Genomic DNA, 6,269 nt, shown 5'->3' on the forward strand with positions numbered 1-6,269 from the left:
TGTTTTAGATGTTATGGTGAAGTAATTTAGCTTGATATATTTAATATATTTATAATAATATATATAATTAAAAGCATAAACAGTAAGTAAAAATAATAAATTATTATATCAATATATACAAAGAAAGGAAACAAAATTCAAAACACTAAAAATATAGTGTACTTTGTTTTATACATAAAAAGTCGCTTTACAAGGGTACACTTTGTAACATTCTTTAATTAAATAGTGAAAACGGAATTAACAGATTAAAAGCTAATTAGACATAAAATTTTAATTAATTTATTTTAAACAAAAATTGAGCATAATTAAATATTAATTATATTAAAATTACCTTTTAATAACTTATATATAGTTTATAATATATTATATACAAATTAATAATGAATTTTCTTATAAAATTATATCTATAATATTAAAATTTTTAAGCTTAATTAAATATATTATAAGAATTTATAAATCATCTCATCAAATTTTTATAAATAGAACTTATTAATTTACTTCTGTACAAGATTCTGATTAATGCAAATACTTTTTGATGTTTTTTATAATTTTTACAAATTTTCATAAACAAACGTACATGAAATTTAATTAAAAAGAACAATTTCACCTAATCAAGTCATATTTCTCCAATGTAAATCAAATAATTTATACTACTTAAAACTATTTTTGCTAGCCAAATACTAAAATTATTTATTAAAACTTCAAATAAATTAATTTTTAATACAGTTTAAAAATCCAGCGACGAGTTGCTTAACTTTCTTGGCAACATCGAACACTGCGTGTGGCGACATCTGTTATGATATTTTATTTTAAAATTTTTCATATTGTTAATTATTATAAATTAGCAAAATGCTTAATTTTCAGGGTTGGGACAAGTTTGATAAAAAAAAAAAAAAAAAAAAACTGTAAATGCAAATAACAAGTAAAATCGTAAATAAGTCCGACTCTACTCGAGATACGAACAATCCACTTTATCACCCCTCGACCTCGACTTTTAACCACTAGAATTTCACAGCCCCACTCCGTCTATTAATTAATCCAACCTCCCTGCAAAATTTCAGAAATTTTTAACAAAAAGCACAGGAGTTATTAAGATTCAAATAGGTTGAACAAACTCGTGCCCCCCACACTGACATTTATACAGAAATCCCCCGAATATTTTTTTTTTTTTTTTCGTTTCTCGACGTTTCAAAGTGTCCTAAGTCCAAAAATGTAAAAATCTTGCTGGGACGATCGGTCAAAAATCAAAATTTTGACCGATCGCCATATTTTCCCTCTGTTATGTATAACAGAGCAGAGAAAATAAAATTTAGATAATATTAGATAAATTTTAATAGTACATTTTCTAAAGAGTATATTGAATTTAATAAATGCAGATTCCATTAAAGTTATTAATGAAATAGTTGGTATTGTTTGTACATTAATTTCCGTAATATAAATTTTTCACATATTTAGAATGCGTATATATCGCCCTTTTAGCATAACTGAAACAATATTGGATGCAAAATTTATAAATTATTATAAGAACAAATGCTTTAAAATATTTTTAACATAATCACTTAACATATAATACATAATGTAAAATGTATCTTCTTAGAATCACTTAACTTTTGAAATTCTTCGAATAAAGTAAACTAATTTTTCAGTTTACTTTACCTGAAGTTTTAGTCTGTGTTGCATAATATGCACAGAAGAATGAAACCAGCCCTTTACATAAATTAATAAAACTGTTTGAAAGAAATAATTAGATAAATTATTATTAACCAATAACGTAAAGATATACTTTAATATAAAAATTTACTGTACAGTACATATAAACTGTGGCTCCTTTAACTTGTACAGTACATACTTTTTCATACATGTACAGTACAGTATATGTATAAATTTTAAGGAATTCTCTCTAAAAATTACAGTATAATTCAAACAATAAAGAAAAGTAAATTAATATGGGCAGTCCATTTAATTCGCGTAGTTCCCAACACACATCATCATAAACAAACTGGAAATCCAAAAGAAAAAATACGAATGACAGACCTAATCTTAGATCTGAAGAGTCAATTCGGAAGGTCTTTAGAAAAATCCACAGGGAAGGTACTGCCTGGAGAGAGCCAATTGTTAAGAAAATAAAATGGGGAATATTTGTCAATATGATCGTAGATTCTCGTGGCCCAAGTACCAATAAATTATATTATTATTAATTTTAAATACTAATACAAACAATATCGTTATTTTATCAAATTTTTTTATTTGTAAAAAAGTGTTTTTACAATAAAATACTGACTTTTTAAAACTTTTTTTCTAATTTATTTACTAATTTAGAAAAAAAAAATTTGAAAGTTACGTTTTATGTTGAAATCAGTCTAAATTGAGTGTTGTGGACAGTCTACATTCGAATTATCTAATATAAATCAAAACAATAATTTCAGATTTTATTTAATTTTAATTAATATATTAACTGTATTAGTAACTTGCGTACAAATCTAAAACAAAGGTTATAAAAATTGAATGTTTATAGTAATAAGGATAAATGTTTTAGATGTGCTATCGTTTAATATAGAAAAGTAAAAATATTTTTCATTTTTAATAAAAAACAAAAATATATTAATATACAAACTGCCCACGAATATCCAACCGGCTTCATAATCATCAGCGACAAACAATTTTCATCTACAGAGACAACCTCTTTTATGCAATTTTCCATAAAAAAAACACCGTAGTCTATCTATATAGATAAAAATTGTTTTCGCTAATGATTGTGAACACACATACCTGACGCAATTTTGTATTTTCTATATTTTTGCATTTTATTAAAAATGTAAATACCGTCGGCCAATTTGAAATGAACAAAATTGTTTTAGAATTATTCCTTTATATTTCTAAGTTGAAGAAAGAATACGAATATCGAGACAAATGTGCTGCAAGCCTGAAAAAATGTATACATAATATTTTAAAGTAATTATAATTCATGATTTTTTAATAATATTAAATTAAACGTCTTCTAATATTCAACTCAATATTTAAAATTACATACCTTAAACATCGTTTGTTTAGTAACTAAAATTTTTTGGAATAATAACAATCCAAATGGCGATGACGATTTCTTCATCAGATTATCTAACTTAAATAATAATTAATTAATTAAATTTTTAAAAATTATTAACATTATTAAGTAACAAAATTTACCAAATATAATTATATACATTGCCAATTGTCATAGAAAGTGCAATTTTCTTTAGTTTTGTATAAAATTAATTGAATTGTGTAACGATTAATATATTTAATTTAATCTCTGATTTAAGGATTAGTATGAAAAAATTAAAAGTGATAAATGCTGCTTTTCAGAAACAACTACAGTAGAGCGTCGATTATCCGAATCAATTGGGGACGGGTTGTTCGGAAGATCGATGTTTCGGATAACTGATTATGTGCGAAAAAATATATTAATTTATCCCATCTTCACATTTTTCTCCGTTGCGTGTCGCTTCGCGTTGAATTTTCGTCGATGTTAAGCCTAACGAAGACTATTGTATCGTTAAAAATTATTTTTTTATTTTGTACAAACAAAATAAATATATTGAAAAATATAAAAACAATAAAAAATTATACTTCAGAAGTTAATTTAGTATCAAAAACGTAAAATATTTGAGTAGCCCAAGACATAGTCAAAGATTGCAGCGCCACAGCACTGGCGAAAATTTAAATTTGCCGACTGGAATTCTTTCGGATGATTGACGTTTCGGATGATTGGCTTTCGGATAATCGACGCTCTATTGTATTTTTGCATCAATTTACATAAACTCATAAATTTATTTCTGAATGTTGAAATATATCAAGCAAGTAATCTGTACAAGAAAATAATGGTTTTATATTTTAATATAGTAGCAACTGCCAAACCTTTAATAACTCAAAAATTTATAGGTTTTTTTTGAAAATTGCAGTTCAATAATTAAGAAACTATTTAATAATTATATAATTATTAACAAAATATAGATTACAACGAATTTTTAACTCAAAATGTACTATAAGTATTTAAATCTTGGATTAAATTTTAGAAGTGAGAGTGAAATAATGGCGGTATTTATGTTTTACTGGAGTGCAATGTTTGATTACAAAAATATAGATCACGTGCCATAAATAAAACTCTGATTCTGTTTGGCTATGTGTGACATATTTTATACTTATTTTTTATATAGACGTCACGATTACTATTACGAGCATGAAATGACAAGTCTGAGACCATTGTCTGTTTTTAAAGTAACTGTATTTGATTTAAACGATATGCAAGTACAGTTGAATTAAAAACTATTAATAAGTTTCTCCTTAAATTGTTACAATAGTGCTTACTGGAAGCCAAGAAGATAATATTACTAAACATTGACAGTAGGTTTTAGGTTCACAAGCTGTTCATGTGGAGTTTTACGTGTTTTCTTCACAGGTTTACACCTATATAGAAGCCATTTTCCTGTAGAAAGTCTTCTTGAGAGATATCTTCTTTGGCACGTAGACATTAACTTGCTTTATGTTATCAAACCAAACCAAATTAAATCATATGCATTATTTAGTTTTTGTTTACGATATTTGCTTTATCGCTGTATTTTATTTCTTTGTTCATCCATTTGTAATTTTACTGAGTTGTTTGCATAAATGATTTATTTCATTCCATTACATATTTATGCAAAAATATATGCATCAACTAAGTAAATCACTACTTTAGGAGAAATTATATAATTTATATTTCTTTCCTCTTAATGGAAATCGGTATATTTAACATTAAAATAATTCATTACAAAAGTAAGTTCAGTTCATTAATGAAAGATGTAAGATTAATTTTAAGTTTAAGAATCTTTTCTATGATACAGTTACAGTCTATATATATATATATACGTATATGCATATATAACATAATATATACAGATCTATATATTTATGTAACATGTATATTTATTTATTTATTTATTATATATATAACATTTTGATCGTATAGTCTTTTCAAGAATTAGAATGAATACGATATTCATTACTCTACATAAAGAAATATTAAATATTTATCAGATGAATGATGTTTACAATGATATAATGCAATAGAAATTTACAATGTTTTTGCAAGAAATTTGAGATTATAAAAAAAGTCACTCGACATCATGTGACGCGATATTCAACAAATTATTGTAATAAAAATCATGTAAGCATATTTAGGTAATTTCATATTAATATAATAAAAACAAGTTCACATAGGTGAGAAAATTTATGTTAACTTATTATTAATTAATTATATTAAATTAATATAAACATAATTTTTATTTTAAAGAGTTTAATAAAAATGTAAAAAATCATAGTGAATAATAAAATTATAAATGATATTTTTAATTCCAAATATTATGAAAATAGTAATTATTTAGTTCTTTATATAAACAAACATCCTTTAATTTTAATGTTATTATGTAATGATGACAATTCTAAAATAAATCAAAATTTTCTGAATTTATACTTAATATAAAGGCTCCTGCTTTTTGAATTTTTCATATTAAGGTTCCTACAGAATTTTTGAGTTTTCAGTTTTAAAAATTAAAATTACTTATTTAATATAGTACTTTTTAAACTTAGGGAGTTAATTACTTTCAAAGTATTAAATAAAATTCATAATGAGTCCATATAAAGTAAAGTTTAAATATTTTAATTGTATTATTATATAACACCTAAAAATGCATATACTTTTATAAGCTATAAATATATTTAAATACTTACAAGAATGCCTTCTTCGAATGTAGTAGCTGTTGGTAACACGTGTAATAATGTCTTGTAATATTTATTACCCTGTGAAATAAATTCAAATTGATAAAAAAAAATTTCTATAATTTATTAAAAAATAAAATAATAATACATAAACAAAATATTGCGTGTATTAATTAATTAATTAAATTATTATATTTTGAGCATTCCGTTAAATTCACTTCCCGACCACTTTCAGTGATCTTAAAACATTTCTACAATTAATTTTTAAAATTATAAATATGCTAATCCATAAATGTTTCAAATTAATTGAACTTACCTGCTGATGAATCGAAGACATAATATTTAATATACAGAATAATAAAAAGTAGATGAAAAATATTACGAGAAAAGAGATGATAATAGAATGAGGACGATATATATTAAATATTAATTGATATAATAGAAAAATAGCTAAAGAGAAAAAAATTATTATCGCTGAAGAAATTGGAACTGATAAAACTTCATTTGTTTCAGTTATCCGTTCTGTTAATAAGTTA

The 6,269-nt window shown here is 23.8% G+C and overlaps 1 long non-coding RNA gene across 1 annotated transcript; it reads right to left on the reverse strand.

Moving 5' to 3' along the window:
* Positions 1-2,348: 2,348 nt before the first annotated feature.
* Positions 2,349-3,051, reverse strand: LOC111635695. Its single transcript, XR_002758422.1, has 3 exons — positions 3,032-3,051; positions 2,824-2,923; positions 2,349-2,398 (listed from the first exon to the last, which is right to left on the reverse strand). It is a non-coding gene; the product is annotated as an uncharacterized LOC111635695 (long non-coding RNA).
* Positions 3,052-6,269: the final 3,218 nt, after the last annotated feature.

Source organism: Centruroides sculpturatus, unplaced genomic scaffold (genome assembly GCF_000671375.1).
Source record: "Centruroides sculpturatus isolate CEXI.00-Female unplaced genomic scaffold, Cexi_2.0 scaffold906, whole genome shotgun sequence".
NCBI classification, from domain to species: domain Eukaryota; kingdom Metazoa; phylum Arthropoda; class Arachnida; order Scorpiones; family Buthidae; genus Centruroides; species Centruroides sculpturatus.